At 39.0% G+C, this 15,911-nt stretch overlaps 13 non-coding genes across 13 annotated transcripts; all 13 read right to left on the bottom strand.

Annotated features, from left to right (window-relative positions):
• Nucleotides 1-688: 688 nt before the first annotated feature.
• Nucleotides 689-807, bottom strand: LOC114556432 (5S ribosomal RNA). The gene has a single exon (XR_003692676.1). It is a non-coding gene; the product is annotated as a 5S ribosomal RNA (ribosomal RNA).
• Nucleotides 808-1,918: 1,111 nt separating this feature from the next.
• On the bottom strand, nucleotides 1,919-2,037 carry LOC114556430 (5S ribosomal RNA). Its single transcript, XR_003692674.1, has one exon. It is a non-coding gene; the product is annotated as a 5S ribosomal RNA (ribosomal RNA).
• A 1,111-nt stretch (nucleotides 2,038-3,148) lies between these two features.
• LOC114556429 (5S ribosomal RNA) lies at nucleotides 3,149-3,267 on the bottom strand. Its single transcript, XR_003692673.1, has one exon. It is a non-coding gene; the product is annotated as a 5S ribosomal RNA (ribosomal RNA).
• A 1,105-nt stretch (nucleotides 3,268-4,372) lies between these two features.
• On the bottom strand, nucleotides 4,373-4,491 carry LOC114556428 (5S ribosomal RNA). Its single transcript, XR_003692672.1, has one exon. It is a non-coding gene; the product is annotated as a 5S ribosomal RNA (ribosomal RNA).
• A 1,107-nt stretch (nucleotides 4,492-5,598) lies between these two features.
• On the bottom strand, nucleotides 5,599-5,717 carry LOC114556426 (5S ribosomal RNA). Its single transcript, XR_003692671.1, has one exon. It is a non-coding gene; the product is annotated as a 5S ribosomal RNA (ribosomal RNA).
• Nucleotides 5,718-6,825: 1,108 nt separating this feature from the next.
• On the bottom strand, nucleotides 6,826-6,944 carry LOC114556425 (5S ribosomal RNA). Its single transcript, XR_003692670.1, has one exon. It is a non-coding gene; the product is annotated as a 5S ribosomal RNA (ribosomal RNA).
• A 1,110-nt stretch (nucleotides 6,945-8,054) lies between these two features.
• Nucleotides 8,055-8,173, bottom strand: LOC114556424 (5S ribosomal RNA). The gene has a single exon (XR_003692669.1). It is a non-coding gene; the product is annotated as a 5S ribosomal RNA (ribosomal RNA).
• Nucleotides 8,174-9,278: 1,105 nt separating this feature from the next.
• Nucleotides 9,279-9,397, bottom strand: LOC114556434 (5S ribosomal RNA). Its single transcript, XR_003692678.1, has one exon. It is a non-coding gene; the product is annotated as a 5S ribosomal RNA (ribosomal RNA).
• A 1,120-nt stretch (nucleotides 9,398-10,517) lies between these two features.
• LOC114556436 (5S ribosomal RNA) lies at nucleotides 10,518-10,641 on the bottom strand. Its single transcript, XR_003692680.1, has one exon. It is a non-coding gene; the product is annotated as a 5S ribosomal RNA (ribosomal RNA).
• A 1,115-nt stretch (nucleotides 10,642-11,756) lies between these two features.
• On the bottom strand, nucleotides 11,757-11,875 carry LOC114556423 (5S ribosomal RNA). The gene has a single exon (XR_003692668.1). It is a non-coding gene; the product is annotated as a 5S ribosomal RNA (ribosomal RNA).
• Nucleotides 11,876-12,986: 1,111 nt separating this feature from the next.
• LOC114556433 (5S ribosomal RNA) lies at nucleotides 12,987-13,105 on the bottom strand. The gene has a single exon (XR_003692677.1). It is a non-coding gene; the product is annotated as a 5S ribosomal RNA (ribosomal RNA).
• A 1,117-nt stretch (nucleotides 13,106-14,222) lies between these two features.
• Nucleotides 14,223-14,341, bottom strand: LOC114556422 (5S ribosomal RNA). Its single transcript, XR_003692667.1, has one exon. It is a non-coding gene; the product is annotated as a 5S ribosomal RNA (ribosomal RNA).
• A 1,117-nt stretch (nucleotides 14,342-15,458) lies between these two features.
• Nucleotides 15,459-15,577, bottom strand: LOC114556421 (5S ribosomal RNA). The gene has a single exon (XR_003692666.1). It is a non-coding gene; the product is annotated as a 5S ribosomal RNA (ribosomal RNA).
• Between the last annotated feature and the right edge of the window lie 334 nt (nucleotides 15,578-15,911).

The following is a 15,911-nucleotide window of genomic DNA, read 5'->3' as shown; positions in this document are numbered from 1 at the left end:
AAAACGCATCTTGTTGACACGTAAGGGCCCTGTTCATGTGGCACAGACATATTAATTGCATATTGTGTCTGTTAAGAGGCACAAAGGCACTCTAAAACTTGCCCCGAGCACTGCCGTTTTAGCTCAGGGGACGCTTGTAGTACGTAGCTGCAGCTTCTCTGTGTTACCTGCACTGATTTGGGTTGGGGTTTTTTCTATTGAAAGTACTCGCGTAGCTATAGCGATCAAGATTAACGTAAAAATTGGCTGGAATTCTCCTTTAAGTAAAATCTCAACTTCGCCATCAGTCCAAACATACAACTCTCCCTTTCCTCTGTTCGTCATGTTGTTAGTCTAGCGGAACCGGTAATAACTTTTTTCTAGGCTTCTGATTGGCCAAGGTGACTTTACAATTTGGGTTATATCGCAGCCTGCTGGTGTGGCATGCTCTTGACAGCGATTGACAGCGTGTTGTTGCGTTTTCAGGTGGACGGAAATTTATTAGCATGTGTGGACGGGTTTTTTTTTTAAAACGGAGGAGAAAAAACTCCGGTTATAAAAATACCCGTGTTCGTGTGGACATGGCCTCAGTGTGTTTTCTACCCTTTGTTGAAGAGAAAGCGCCATCTAGTGAGCTCAGAAAATAAAGCCAGTGTTTTGCCGAGCACCACTTGACCATCACTAGCGCCCTCTGCTGACGAAAAAGAAAAGCTTACAGCACCGGGTATTCCCAGGCGGTCTCCCATCCAAGTACTGACCCGGCCCGACCCTGCTTAGCTTCCGAGATCGGACGAGATCGGGCGTGTTCAGGGTGGTATGGCCGTAAGCGAGAGAAGCAGGTGTAAAGGAGCTATTTATAGACGTTGAAAGCTAAAGGTTGTCAAAACTGTTGAAGTTTGGGGTTGAGGCGTACTGAACTACATGTAATCACACCAGTAGTGCACCTCTTCATTTTGCAGTAGCTCTCTGGTAGCTCAACTACATTCATCTTGCAATCAAGAAGTTTAATTGCTTTTTTGCTCTCTGTTTTTCGGTCCTATATTTAACACTTGTGTATTTTGAAGCAATCTTTCATTTGTTTTGTTCCATATTTATTTATTCATTGATTTAGCCTGTTGCTATACCTATTGATACATTTATGTATTTCCATGTTTATCTTTTCATTACTGTCATTATTCCTCCATTATTTTGAACTTTATCTTTACTCAGACTTGAGTGACTTGTGGTCTTCCGTGAATTTGCATGATCCAAAATATAGATATCTTTGAATTCAAAAGAATCCAGATAGGAATACTCTTGAAGAACATGAATATTGAATGCTTGGTATCATCATAAGAAAACATATACTTTACTTTATTTTTGAACATTGTTTTTTTCTATAGCCGCTTGCTCAGTTTCTTATTGCTTGTTTCTTTAGTAGCTTTGCTGTTTTTTCACCTAGGCTACTTTTTTATTTCCATTGTTGAACTCAATTAATTTTTATTTTATTTACTATGTTCATCGTTCGCTGACTTGTGATTTGCTGTAAGGGATAGTTATGGACCTGGTTAAACTGCAACAATTTTGAACTCCTACCTGAATTGTTGAACACTGTAAGGTTGTTTATGTTAGTTTGAATTAAAGATGTTGCTTTGAAAAAAAAAAAAAAGAAGAAGCTGCATCCTCCATGCGGTTTCCTTGTCCGCTCTGTCTCCAGCCAAGAAGGATCAGCGGCCTCTGGTGATGGTCAGAGGTAGCTTGGCGAAGCACTGTCTTTATTTCCTGAGCTCACTAGAAGGCGAGCTCTGTTCAAAGAAGAAGGTTAAAGGAATGGCAATTCAGTGTGTTTTCTACCCTTTGTTGAAGAGAAAGCGCCATCTAGTGAGCTCAGAAAATAAAGCCAGTGTTTTGCCGAGCACCACTTGACCATCACTAGCGCCCTCTGCTGACGAAAAAGAAAAGCTTACAGCACCGGGTATTCCCAGGCGGTCTCCCATCCAAGTACTGACCCGGCCCGACCCTGCTTAGCTTCCGAGATCGGACGAGATCGGGCGTGTTCAGGGTGGTATGGCCGTAAGCGAGAGAAGCAGGTGTAAAGGAGCTATTTATAGACGTTGAAAGCTAAAGGTTGTCAAAACTGTTGAAGTTTGGGGTACTGAGGCGTACTGAACTACATGTAATCACACCAGTAGTGCACCTCTTCATTTTGCAGTAGCTCTCTGGTAGCTCAACTACATTCATCTTCCAATCAAGAAGTTGAATTGCTTTTTTGCTCTCTGTTTTTCGGTCCTATATTTAACACTTGTGTATTTTGAAGCAATCTTTCATTTGTTTTGTTCCATATTTATTTATTCATTGATTTAGCCTGTTGCTATACCTATTGATACATTTATGTATTTCCATGTTTATCTTTTCATTACTGTCATTATTCCTCCATTATTTTGAACTTTATCTTTACTCAGACTTGAGTGACTTGTGGTCTTCCGTGAATTTGCATGATCCAAAATATAGATATCTTTGAATTCAAAAGAATCCAGATAGGAATACTCTTGAAGAACATGAATATTGAATGCTTGGTATCATCATTAGAAAACATATACTTTACTTTATTTTTGAACATTGTTTTTTTTTCTATAGCCGCTTGCTCAGTTTCTTATTGCTTGTTTCTTTAGTAGCTTTGCTGTTTTTCACCTAGGCTACTTTTTTTTATTTCCATTGTTGAACTCAATTAATTTTTATTTTATTTACTATGTTCATCGTTCGCTGACTTGTGATTTGCTGTAAGGGATAGTTATGGACCTGGTTAAACTGCAACAATTTTGAACTCCTACCTGAATTGTTGAACACTGTAAGGTTGTTTATGTTAGTTTGAATTAAAGATGTTGCTTTGAAAAAAAAAAGAAGAAGCTGCATCCTCCATGCGGTTTCCTTGTCCGCTCTGTCTCCAGCCAAGAAGGATCAGCGGCCTCTGGTGATGGTCAGAGGTAGCTTGGCGAAGCACTGTCTTTATTTCCTGAGCTCACTAGAAGGCGAGCTCTGTTCAAAGAAGAAGGTTAAAGGAATGGCAATTCAGTGTGTTTTCTACCCTTTGTTGAAGAGAAAGCGCCATCTAGTGAGCTCAGAAAATAAAGCCAGTGTTTTGCCGAGCACCACTTGACCATCACTAGCGCCCTCTGCTGACGAAAAGAAAAGCTTACAGCACCGGGTATTCCCAGGCGGTCTCCCATCCAAGTACTGACCCGGCCCGACCCTGCTTAGCTTCCGAGATCGGACGAGATCGGGCGTGTTCAGGGTGGTATGGCCGTAAGCGAGAGAAGCAGGTGTAAAGGAGCTATTTATAGACGTTGAAAGCTAAAGGTTGTCAAAACTGTTGAAGTTTGGGGTTGAGGCGTACTGAACTACATGTAATCACACCAGTAGTGCACCTCTTCATTTTGCAGTAGCTCTCTGGTAGCTCAACTACATTCATCTTCCAATCAAGAAGTTGAATTGCTTTTTTGCTCTCTGTTTTTCGGTCCTATATTTAACACTTGTGTATTTTGAAGCAATCTTTCATTTGTTTTGTTCCATATTTATTTATTCATTGATTTAGCCTGTTGCTATACCTATTGATACATTTATGTATTTCCATGTTTATCTTTTCATTACTGTCATTATTCCTCCATTATTTTGAACTTTATCTTTACTCAGACTTGAGTGACTTGTGGTCTTCCGTGAATTTGCATGATCCAAAATATAGATATCTTTGAATTCAAAAGAATCCAGATAGGAATACTCTTGAAGAACATGAATATTGAATGCTTGGTATCATCATAAGAAAACATATACTTTACTTTATTTTTGAACATTGTTTTTTTCTATAGCCGCTTGCTCAGTTTCTTATTGCTTGTTTCTTTAGTAGCTTTGCTGTTTTTCACCTAGGCTACTTTTTTATTTCCATTGTTGAACTCAATTAATTTTTATTTTATTTACTATGTTCATCGTTCGCTGACTTGTGATTTGCTGTAAGGGATAGTTATGGACCTGGTTAAACTGCAACAATTTTGAACTCCTACCTGAATTGTTGAACACTGTAAGGTTGTTTATGTTAGTTTGAATTAAAGATGTTGCTTTGAAAAAAAAAGAAGAAGCTGCATCCTCCATGCGGTTTCCTTGTCCGCTCTGTCTCCAGCCAAGAAGGATCAGCGGCCTCTGGTGATGGTCAGAGGTAGCTTGGCGAAGCACTGTCTTTATTTCCTGAGCTCACTAGAAGGCGAGCTCTGTTCAAAGAAGAAGGTTAAAGGAATGGCAATTCAGTGTGTTTTCTACCCTTTGTTGAAGAGAAAGCGCCATCTAGTGAGCTCAGAAAATAAAGCCAGTGTTTTGCCGAGCACCACTTGACCATCACTAGCGCCCTCTGCTGACGAAAAAGAAAAGCTTACAGCACCGGGTATTCCCAGGCGGTCTCCCATCCAAGTACTGACCCGGCCCGACCCTGCTTAGCTTCCGAGATCGGACGAGATCGGGCGTGTTCAGGGTGGTATGGCCGTAAGCGAGAGAAGCAGGTGTAAAGGAGCTATTTATAGACGTTGAAAGCTAAAGGTTGTCAAAACTGTTGAAGTTTGGGGTTGAGGCGTACTGAACTACATGTAATCACACCAGTAGTGCACCTCTTCATTTTGCAGTAGCTCTCTGGTAGCTCAACTACATTCATCTTCCAATCAAGAAGTTGAATTGCTTTTTTGCTCTCTGTTTTTCGGTCCTATATTTAACACTTGTGTATTTTGAAGCAATCTTTCATTTGTTTTGTTCCATATTTATTTATTCATTGATTTAGCCTGTTGCTATACCTATTGATACATTTATGTATTTCCATGTTTATCTTTTCATTACTGTCATTATTCCTCCATTATTTTGAACTTTATCTTTACTCAGACTTGAGTGACTTGTGGTCTTCCGTGAATTTGCATGATCCAAAATATAGATATCTTTGAATTCAAAAGAATCCAGATAGGAATACTCTTGAAGAACATGAATATTGAATGCTTGGTATCATCATAAGAAAACATATACTTTACTTTATTTTTGAACATTGTTTTTTCTATAGCCGCTTGCTCAGTTTCTTATTGCTTGTTTCTTTAGTAGCTTTGCTGTTTTTCACCTAGGCTACTTTTTTATTTCCATTGTTGAACTCAATTAATTTTTATTTTATTTACTATGTTCATCGTTCGCTGACTTGTGATTTGCTGTAAGGGATAGTTATGGACCTGGTTAAACTGCAACAATTTTGAACTCCTACCTGAATTGTTGAACACTGTAAGGTTGTTTATGTTAGTTTGAATTAAAGATGTTGCTTGAAAAAAAAAAAAAGAAGAAGCTGCATCCTCCATGCGGTTTCCTTGTCCGCTCTGTCTCCAGCCAAGAAGGATCAGCGGCCTCTGGTGATGGTCAGAGGTAGCTTGGCGAAGCACTGTCTTTATTTCCTGAGCTCACTAGAAGGCGAGCTCTGTTCAAAGAAGAAGGTTAAAGGAATGGCAATTCAGTGTGTTTTCTACCCTTTGTTGAAGAGAAAGCGCCATCTAGTGAGCTCAGAAAATAAAGCCAGTGTTTTGCCGAGCACCACTTGACCATCACTAGCGCCCTCTGCTGACGAAAAAGAAAAGCTTACAGCACCGGGTATTCCCAGGCGGTCTCCCATCCAAGTACTGACCCGGCCCGACCCTGCTTAGCTTCCGAGATCGGACGAGATCGGGCGTGTTCAGGGTGGTATGGCCGTAAGCGAGAGAAGCAGGTGTAAAGGAGCTATTTATAGACGTTGAAAGCTAAAGGTTGTCAAAACTGTTGAAGTTTGGGGTTGAGGCGTACTGAACTACATGTAATCACACCAGTAGTGCACCTCTTCATTTTGCAGTAGCTCTCTGGTAGCTCAACTACATTCATCTTCCAATCAAGAAGTTGAATTGCTTTTTTTGCTCTCTGTTTTTCGGTCCTATATTTAACACTTGTGTATTTTGAAGCAATCTTTCATTTGTTTTGTTCCATATTTATTTATTCATTGATTTAGCCTGTTGCTATACCTATTGATACATTTATGTATTTCCATGTTTATCTTTTCATTACTGTCATTATTCCTCCATTATTTTGAACTTTATCTTTACTCAGACTTGAGTGACTTGTGGTCTTCCGTGAATTTGCATGATCCAAAATATAGATATCTTTGAATTCAAAAGAATCCAGATAGGAATACTCTTGAAGAACATGAATATTGAATGCTTGGTATCATCATAAGAAAACATATACTTTACTTTATTTTTGAACATTGTTTTTTTTTCTATAGCCGCTTGCTCAGTTTCTTATTGCTTGTTTCTTTAGTAGCTTTGCTGTTTTTCACCTAGGCTACTTTTTTTTTTTTTTTTTTGAACTCAATTAATTTTTATTTTATTTACTATGTTCATCGTTCGCTGACTTGTGATTTGCTGTAAGGGATAGTTATGGACCTGGTTAAACTGCAACAATTTTGAACTCCTACCTGAATTGTTGAACACTGTAAGGTTGTTTATGTTAGTTTGAATTAAAGATGTTGCTTTGAAAAAAAAAGAAGAAGCTGCATCCTCCATGCGGTTTCCTTGTCCGCTCTGTCTCCAGCCAAGAAGGATCAGCGGCCTCTGGTGATGGTCAGAGGTAGCTTGGCGAAGCACTGTCTTTATTTCCTGAGCTCACTAGAAGGCGAGCTCTGTTCAAAGAAGAAGGTTAAAGGAATGGCAATTCAGTGTGTTTTCTACCCTTTGTTGAAGAGAAAGCGCCATCTAGTGAGCTCAGAAAATAAAGCCAGTGTTTTGCCGAGCACCACTTGACCATCACTAGCGCCCTCTGCTGACGAAAAAGAAAAGCTTACAGCACCGGGTATTCCCAGGCGGTCTCCCATCCAAGTACTGACCCGGCCCGACCCTGCTTAGCTTCCGAGATCGGACGAGATCGGGCGTGTTCAGGGTGGTATGGCCGTAAGCGAGAGAAGCAGGTGTAAAGGAGCTATTTATAGACGTTGAAAGCTAAAGGTTGTCAAAACTGTTGAAGTTTGGGGTTGAGGCGTACTGAACTACATGTAATCACACCAGTAGTGCACCTCTTCATTTTGCAGTAGCTCTCTGGTAGCTCAACTACATTCATCTTCCAATCAAGAAGTTGAATTGCTTTTTTTTTTTTTGTTTTTCGGTCCTATATTTAACACTTGTGTATTTTGAAGCAATCTTTCATTTGTTTTGTTCCATATTTATTTATTCATTGATTTAGCCTGTTGCTATACCTATTGATACATTTATGTATTTCCATGTTTATCTTTTCATTACTGTCATTATTCCTCCATTATTTTGAACTTTATCTTTACTCAGACTTGAGTGACTTGTGGTCTTCCGTGAATTTGCATGATCCAAAATATAGATATCTTTGAATTCAAAAGAATCCAGATAGGAATACTCTTGAAGAACATGAATATTGAATGCTTGGTATCATCATAAGAAAACATATACTTTACTTTATTTTTGAACATTGTTTTTTTTCTATAGCCGCTTGCTCAGTTTCTTATTGCTTGTTTCTTTAGTAGCTTTGCTGTTTTTCACCTAGGCTACTTTTTTTATTTCCATTGTTGAACTCAATTAATTTTTATTTTATTTACTATGTTCATCGTTCGCTGACTTGTGATTTGCTGTAAGGGATAGTTATGGACCTGGTTAAACTGCAACAATTTTGAACTCCTACCTGAATTGTTGAACACTGTAAGGTTGTTTATGTTAGTTTGAATTAAAGATGTTGATTGAAAAAAAAAAAGAAGAAGCTGCATCCTCCATGCGGTTTCCTTGTCCGCTCTGTCTCCAGCCAAGAAGGATCAGCGGCCTCTGGTGATGGTCAGAGGTAGCTTGGCGGAAGCACTGTCTTTATTTCCTGAGCTCACTAGAAGGCGAGCTCTGTTCAAAGAAGAAGGTTAAAGGAATGGCAATTCAGTGTGTTTTCTACCCTTTGTTGAAGAGAAAGCGCCATCTAGTGAGCTCAGAAAATAAAGCCAGTGTTTTGCCGAGCACCACTTGACCATCACTAGCGCCCTCTGCTGACGAAAAAAGAAAAGCTTACAGCACCGGGTATTCCCAGGCGGTCTCCCATCCAAGTACTGACCCGGCCCGACCCTGCTTAGCTTCCGAGATCGGACGAGATCGGGCGTGTTCAGGGTGGTATGGCCGTAAGCGAGAGAAGCAGGTGTAAAGGAGCTATTTATAGACGTTGAAAGCTAAAGGTTGTCAAAACTGTTGAAGTTTGGGGTTGAGGCGTACTGAACTACATGTAATCACACCAGTAGTGCACCTCTTCATTTTGCAGTAGCTCTCTGGTAGCTCAACTACATTCATCTTCCAATCAAGAAGTTGAATTGCTTTTTTTTTTTTTGTTTTTCGGTCCTATATTTAACACTTGTGTATTTTGAAGCAATCTTTCATTTGTTTTGTTCCATATTTATTTATTCATTGATTTAGCCTGTTGCTATACCTATTGATACATTTATGTATTTCCATGTTTATCTTTTCATTACTGTCATTATTCCTCCATTATTTTGAACTTTATCTTTACTCAGACTTGAGTGACTTGTGGTCTTCCGTGAATTTGCATGATCCAAAATATAGATATCTTTGAATTCAAAAGAATCCAGATAGGAATACTCTTGAAGAACATGAATATTGAATGCTTGGTATCATCATAAGAAAACATATACTTTACTTTTATTTTTGAACATTGTTTTTTCTATAGCCGCTTGCTCAGTTTCTTATTGCTTGTTTCTTTAGTAGCTTTGCTGTTTTTCACCTAGGCTACTTTTTTATTTCCATTGTTGAACTCAATTAATTTTTATTTTATTTACTATGTTCATCGTTCGCTGACTTGTGATTTGCTGTAAGGGATAGTTATGGACCTGGTTAAACTGCAACAATTTTGAACTCCTACCTGAATTGTTGAACACTGTAAGGTTGTTTATGTTAGTTTGAATTAAAGATGTTGATAAAAAAAAAAAAGAAGAAGCTGCATCCTCCATGCGGTTTCCTTGTCCGCTCTGTCTCCAGCCAAGAAGGATCAGCGGCCTCTGGTGATGGTCAGAGGTAGCTTGGCGAAGCACTGTCTTTATTTCCTGAGCTCACTAGAAGGCGAGCTCTGTTCAAAGAAGAAGGTTAAAGGAATGGCAATTCAGTGTGTTTTCTACCCTTTGTTGAAGAGAAAGCGCCATCTAGTGAGCTCAGAAAATAAAGCCAGTGTTTTGCCGAGCACCACTTGACCATCACTAGCGCCCTCTGCTGACGAAAAATAAAAGCTTACAGCACCGGTATTTCCCAGGCGGTCTCCCATCCAAGTACTGACCCGGCCCGACCCTGCTTAGCTTCCGAGATCGGACGAGATCGGGCGTGTTCAGGGTGGTATGGCCGTAAGCGAGAGAAGCAGGTGTAAAGGAGCTATTTATAGACGTTGAAAGCTAAAGGTTGTCAAAACTGTTGAAGTTTGGGGTTGAGGCGTACTGAACTACATGTAATCACACCAGTAGTGCACCTCTTCATTTTGCAGTAGCTCTCTGGTAGCTCAACTACATTCATCTTCCAATCAAGAAGTTGAATTGCTTTTTTTTTGCTCTCTGTTTTTCGGTCCTATATTTAACACTTGTGTATTTTGAAGCAATCTTTCATTTGTTTTGTTCCATATTTATTTATTCATTGATTTAGCCTGTTGCTATACCTATTGATACATTTATGTATTTCCATGTTTATCTTTTCATTACTGTCATTATTCCTCCATTATTTTGAACTTTATCTTTACTCAGACTTGAGTGACTTGTGGTCTTCCGTGAATTTGCATGATCCAAAATATAGATATCTTTGAATTCAAAAGAATCCAGATAGGAATACTCTTGAAGAACATGAATATTGAATGCTTGGTATCATCATAAGAAAAACATATACTTTACTTTATTTTTGAACATTGTTTTTTTTTTCTATAGCCGCTTGCTCAGTTTCTTATTGCTTGTTTCTTTAGTAGCTTTGCTGTTTTTCACCTAGGCTACTTTTTTTTTATTTCCATTGTTGAACTCAATTAATTTTTATTTTATTTACTATGTTCATCGTTCGCTGACTTGTGATTTGCTGTAAGGGATAGTTATGGACCTGGTTAAACTGCAACAATTTTGAACTCCTACCTGAATTGTTGAACACTGTAAGGTTGTTTATGTTAGTTTGAATTAAAGATGTTGCTGAAAAAAAAAAAAAAGAAGAAGCTGCATCCTCCATGCGGTTTCCTTGTCCGCTCTGTCTCCAGCCAAGAAGGATCAGCGGCCTCTGGTGATGGTCAGAGGTAGCTTGGCGAAGCACTGTCTTTATTTCCTGAGCTCACTAGAAGGCGAGCTCTGTTCAAAGAAGAAGGTTAAAGGAATGGCAATTCAGTGTGTTTTCTACCCTTTGTTGAAGAGAAAGCGCCATCTAGTGAGCTCAGAAAATAAAGCCAGTGTTTTTTGCCGAGCACCACTTGACCATCACTAGCGCCCTCTGCTGACGAAAAAGAAAAGCTTACAGCACCGGGTATTCCCAGGCGGTCTCCCATCCAAGTACTGACCCGGCCCGACCCTGCTTAGCTTCCGAGATCGGACGAGATCGGGCGTGTTCAGGGTGGTATGGTATGGCCGTAAGCGAGAGAAGCAGGTGTAAAGGAGCTATTTATAGACGTTGAAAGCTAAAGGTTGTCAAAACTGTTGAAGTTTGGGGTTGAGGCGTACTGAACTACATGTAATCACACCAGTAGTGCACCTCTTCATTTTGCAGTAGCTCTCTGGTAGCTCAACTACATTCATCTTCCAATCAAGAAGTTGAATTGCTTTTTTTTTGCTCTCTGTTTTTCGGTCCTATATTTAACACTTGTGTATTTTGAAGCAATCTTTCATTTGTTTTGTTCCATATTTATTTATTCATTGATTTAGCCTGTTGCTATACCTATTGATACATTTATGTATTTCCATGTTTATCTTTTCATTACTGTCATTATTCCTCCATTATTTTGAACTTTATCTTTACTCAGACTTGAGTGACTTGTGGTCTTCCGTGAATTTGCATGATCCAAAATATAGATATCTTTGAATTCAAAAGAATCCAGATAGGAATACTCTTGAAGAACATGAATATTGAATGCTTGGTATCATCATAAGAAAACATATACTTTACTTTTTTTTTGAACATTTTTTTTTCTATAGCCGCTTGCTCAGTTTCTTATTGCTTGTTTCTTTAGTAGCTTTGCTGTTTTTCACCTAGGCTACTTTTTTTTTTATTTCCATTGTTGAACTCAATTAATTTTTATTTTATTTACTATGTTCATCGTTCGCTGACTTGTGATTTGCTGTAAGGGATAGTTATGGACCTGGTTAAACTGCAACAATTTTGAACTCCTACCTGAATTGTTGAACACTGTAAGGTTGTTTATGTTAGTTTGAATTAAAGATGTTGCTTTGAAAAAAAAAAAAAAGAAGAAGCTGCATCCTCCATGCGGTTTCCTTGTCCGCTCTGTCTCCAGCCAAGAAGGATCAGCGGCCTCTGGTGATGGTCAGAGGTAGCTTGGCGAAGCACTGTCTTTATTTCCTGAGCTCACTAGAAGGCGAGCTCTGTTCAAAGAAGAAGGTTAAAGAATGGCAATTCAGTGTGTTTTCTACCCTTTGTTGAAGAGAAAGCGCCATCTAGTGAGCTCAGAAAATAAAGCCAGTGTTTTGCCGAGCACCACTTGACCATCACTAGCGCCCTCTGCTGACGAAAAAGAAAAGCTTACAGCACCGGGTATTCCCAGGCGGTCTCCCATCCAAGTACTGACCCGGCCCGACCCTGCTTAGCTTCCGAGATCGGACGAGATCGGGCGTGTTCAGGGTGGTATGGCCGTAAGCGAGAGAAGCAGGTGTAAAGGAGCTATTTATAGACGTTGAAAGCTAAAGGTTGTCAAAACTGTTGAAGTTTGGGGTTGAGGCGTACTGAACTACATGTAATCACACCAGTAGTGCACCTCTTCATTTTGCAGTAGCTCTCTGGTAGCTCAACTACATTCATCTTCCAATCAAGAAGTTGAATTGAATTTTTTTTTTGCTCTCTGTTTTTCGGTCCTATATTTAACACTTGTGTATTTTGAAGCAATCTTTCATTTGTTTTGTTCCATATTTATTTATTCATTGATTTAGCCTGTTGCTATACCTATTGATACATTTATGTATTTCCATGTTTATCTTTTCATTACTGTCATTATTCCTCCATTATTTTGAACTTTATCTTTACTCAGACTTGAGTGACTTGTGGTCTTCCGTGAATTTGCATGATCCAAAATATAGATATCTTTGAATTCAAAAGAATCCAGATAGGAATACTCTTGAAGAACATGAATATTGAATGCTTGGTATCATCATAAGAAAACATATACTTTACTTTATTTTTGAACATTTTTTTTTTCTATAGCCGCTTGCTCAGTTTCTTATTGCTTGTTTCTTTAGTAGCTTTGCTGTTTTTCACCTAGGCTACTTTTTTTTTATTTCCATTGTTGAACTCAATTAATTTTTATTTTATTTACTATGTTCATCGTTCGCTGACTTGTGATTTGCTGTAAGGGATAGTTATGGACCTGGTTAAACTGCAACAATTTTGAACTCCTACCTGAATTGTTGAACACTGTAAGGTTGTTTATGTTAGTTTGAATTAAAGATGTTGCTTAAAAAAAAAAAAAAGAAGCTGCATCCTCCATGCGGTTTCCTTGTCCGCTCTGTCTCCAGCCAAGAAGGATCAGCGGCCTCTGGTGATGGTCAGAGGTAGCTTGGCGGCACTGTCTTTATTTCCTGAGCTCACTAGAAGGCGAGCTCTGTTCAAAGAAGAAGGTTAAAGGAATGGCAATTCAGTGTGTTTTCTACCCTTTGTTGAAGAGAAAGCGCCATCTAGTGAGCTCAGAAAATAAAGCCAGTGTTTTGCCGAGCACCACTTGACCATCACTAGCGCCCTCTGCTGACGAAAAAGAAAAGCTTACAGCACCGGGTATTCCCAGGCGGTCTCCCATCCAAGTACTGACCCGGCCCGACCCTGCTTAGCTTCCGAGATCGGACGAGATCGGGCGTGTTCAGGGTGGTATGGCCGTAAGAGAGAGAAGCAGTGTAAAGGAGCTATTTATTTATAGACGTTGAAAGCTAAAGGTTGTCAAAACTGTTGAAGTTTGGGGTTGAGGCGTACTGAACTACATGTAATCACACCAGTAGTGCACCTCTTCATTTTGCAGTAGCTCTCTGGTAGCTCAACTACATTCATCTTCCAATCAAGAAGTTGAATGAATTTTTTTTTGCTCTCTGTTTTTCGGTCCTATATTTAACACTTGTGTATTTTGAAGCAATCTTTCATTTGTTTTGTTCCATATTTATTTATTCATTGATTTAGCCTGTTGCTATACCTATTGATACATTTATGTATTTCCATGTTTATCTTTTCATTACTGTCATTATTCCTCCATTATTTTGAACTTTATCTTTACTCAGACTTGAGTGACTTGTGGTCTTCCGTGAATTTGCATGATCCAAAATATAGATATCTTTGAATTCAAAAGAATCCAGATAGGAATACTCTTGAAGAACATGAATATTGAATGCTTGGTATCATCATAAGAAAACATATACTTTACTTTATTTTTGAACATTGTTTTTTTCTATAGCCGCTTGCTCAGTTTCTTATTGCTTGTTTCTTTAGTAGCTTTGCTGTTTTTCACCTAGGCTACTTTTTATTTCCATTGTTGAACTCAATTAATTTTTATTTTATTTACTATGTTCATCGTTCGCTGACTTGTGATTTGCTGTAAGGGATAGTTATGGACCTGGTTAAACTGCAACAATTTTGAACTCCTACCTGAATTGTTGAACACTGTAAGGTTGTTTATGTTAGTTTGAATTAAAGATGTTGATTTAAAAAAAAAAAAAAAGAAGAAGCTGCATCCTCCATGCGGTTTCCTTGTCCGCTCTGTCTCCAGCCAAGAAGGATCAGCGGCCTCTGGTGATGGTCAGAGGTAGCTTGGCGAAGCACTGTCTTTATTTCCTGAGCTCACTAGAAGGCGAGCTCTGTTCAAAGAAGAAGGTTAAAGGAATGGCAATTCAGTGTGTTTTCTACCCTTTGTTGAAGAGAAAGCGCCATCTAGTGAGCTCAGAAAATAAAGCCAGTGTTTTGCCGAGCACCACTTGACCATCACTAGCGCCCTCTGCTGACGAAAAAAAGAAAAGCTTACAGCACCGGGTATTCCCAGGCGGTCTCCCATCCAAGTACTGACCCGGCCCGACCCTGCTTAGCTTCCGAGATCGGACGAGATCGGGCGTGTTCAGGGTGGTATGGCCGTAAGCGAGAGAAGCAGGTGTAAAGGAGCTATTTATAGACGTTGAAAGCTAAAGGTTGTCAAAACTGTTGAAGTTTGGGGTTGAGGCGTACTGAACTACATGTAATCACACCAGTAGTGCACCTCTTCATTTTGCAGTAGCTCTCTGGTAGCTCAACTACATTCATCTTCCAATCAAGAAGTTGAATTTTTTTTTGCTCTCTGTTTTTCGGTCCTATATTTAACACTTGTGTATTTTGAAGCAATCTTTCATTTGTTTTGTTCCATATTTATTTATTCATTGATTTAGCCTGTTGCTATACCTATTGATACATTTATGTATTTCCATGTTTATCTTTTCATTACTGTCATTATTCCTCCATTATTTTGAACTTTATCTTTACTCAGACTTGAGTGACTTGTGGTCTTCCGTGAATTTGCATGATCCAAAATATAGATATCTTTGAATTCAAAAGAATCCAGATAGGAATACTCTTGAAGAACATGAATATTGAATGCTTGGTATCATCATAAAAAAAAAACATATACTTTACTTTATTTTTGAACATTTTTTTTTTTCTATAGCCGCTTGCTCAGTTTCTTATTGCTTGTTTCTTTAGTAGCTTTGCTGTTTTTCACCTAGGCTACTTTTTTTTTATTTCCATTGTTGAACTCAATTAATTTTTATTTTATTTACTATGTTCATCGTTCGCTGACTTGTGATTTGCTGTAAGGGATAGTTATGGACCTGGTTAAACTGCAACAATTTTGAACTCCTACCTGAATTGTTGAACACTGTAAGGTTGTTTATGTTAGTTTGAATTAAAGATGTTGCTTTGAAAAAAAAAAAAAAAGAAGAAGCTGCATCCTCCATGCGGTTTCCTTGTCCGCTCTGTCTCCAGCCAAGAAGGATCAGCGGCCTCTGGTGATGGTCAGAGGTAGCTTGGCGAAGCACTGTCTTTATTTCCTGAGCTCACTAGAAGGCGAGCTCTGTTCAAAGAAGAAGGTTAAAGGAATGGCAATTCAGTGTGTTTTCTACCCTTTGTTGAAGAGAAAGCGCCATCTAGTGAGCTCAGAAAATAAAGCCAGTGTTTTGCCGAGCACCACTTGACCATCACTAGCGCCCTCTGCTGACGAAAAAGAAAAGCTTACAGCACCGGGTATTCCCAGGCGGTCTCCCATCCAAGTACTGACCCGGCCCGACCCTGCTTAGCTTCCGAGATCGGACGAGATCGGGCGTGTTCAGGGTGGTATGGCCGTAAGCGAGAGAAGCAGGTGTAAAGGAGCTATTTATAGACGTTGAAAGCTAAAGGTTGTCAAAACTGTTGAAGTTTGGGGTTGAGGCGTACTGAACTACATGTAATCACACCAGTAGTGCACCTCTTCATTTTGCAGTAGCTCTCTGGTAGCTCAACTACATTCATCTTCCAATCAAGAAGTTGAATTGCTTTTTTTTTCTCTGTTTTTCGGTCCTATATTTAACACTTGTGTATTTTGAAGCAATCTTTCATTTGTTTTGTTCCATATTTATTTATTCATTGATTTAGCCTGTTGCTATACCTATTGATACATTTATGTATTTCCATGTTTATCTTTTC

This window comes from Perca flavescens, chromosome 5 (genome assembly GCF_004354835.1).
Source record: "Perca flavescens isolate YP-PL-M2 chromosome 5, PFLA_1.0, whole genome shotgun sequence".
Classification (NCBI taxonomy): domain Eukaryota; kingdom Metazoa; phylum Chordata; class Actinopteri; order Perciformes; family Percidae; genus Perca; species Perca flavescens.
This window is presented reverse-complemented; position numbering and strand designations above follow the sequence as displayed.